Here is a 1,173-nt window from a genome sequence, read left to right on the forward strand (position 1 = left end):
AATATGTACTAAATGACAATTTTTTACAGAATAAAGGGATACAAAACTGAATTATTCACATGTGAAGAATAATTTGCATTCATAGATATAATTTCACTCTAATTTTTATAAGTAAATATAATGGTATATAAGAAAGCATTGGCAAAATGAACATTTGAAGAAATATTCCTGTATCATGTTATTAATCCTGGCCAGTGATGTGATGTGTTATTAAAGCATTTTTAATTGATAAGACAGTCCTGTTCTTTATTCTACTTTAGGATTATATCAAAACATTTTAGGGATATTAAAGTAGACAAAAATCTGCATGTTAGAGTTGATGAAATATGGCATTAACACTTGTCAGAGAAAGATAAGCATCATAGGAAAGATACAATCAAAGATTTTTTGAATGTCAAAGTGAGAGTCAAAGTGAGAGAGATTATTTTTGTTGAAATAATCAGGGAGGTATTTCTGGAGAAAATGGTAGCTAAAATGGGATTTGACAAATTGGGATTTGACGATCTGAGCTTGTCTATCAAGGTGACATATCCTTAGGGAAGATAACAGGAACAAAGCAAAGAAAGCTGGGCATGCTTGGGAAATAGCAACTACTTGGGGAAAAACCCAGAGAATGTCCAGGGATTGTTATGGACTAAACTGTGTTTCCTCCAAATTCATATGTTGAAGCCCTTATCCCCAGGGTTACTGTATTTGGAGATAGAGCTTTTAAGGAGATAATTGAGGTTAAATAAAGTCATATGAGAGGGCCCTTAATGCAATAGGACTGCTGTCCTTATAAAACAAGGAAGAGACACCAATATATCTTTCTCCACGAACACACAGAGGAAATGTGATGTGAGAACACAATTAGAAGGTGGCTGTCTGCAACCCAGAAGAGAGGTCTCACCAGAAACCAATCCTACTGACACCTTGATTTGGACTTCCAGCCTCCAGACTATGAAAAAAATAAATATCTGTTATTTAAGCCACCCAGTCTGTGGCATTTTGTTATGTCAATCTGAGTACATTAAGACAGGGACGTAGGCAGATCTAATAATGATGACAATACCTACTCTTCAGTGAATGTCTATTATTTGCCAACATGTACATTGCTTTGCATTACAACATTTCTGTTTTTTAAAACTCCCAACATGTTAAGTTTTATTTTATAGATGAGAAAATAAACAAGAA

The sequence above is a fragment of the Propithecus coquereli genome, unplaced genomic scaffold (genome assembly GCF_000956105.1).
Source record: "Propithecus coquereli isolate 6110/MARCELLA unplaced genomic scaffold, Pcoq_1.0 Scaffold21, whole genome shotgun sequence".
NCBI lineage: Eukaryota > Metazoa > Chordata > Mammalia > Primates > Indriidae > Propithecus > Propithecus coquereli.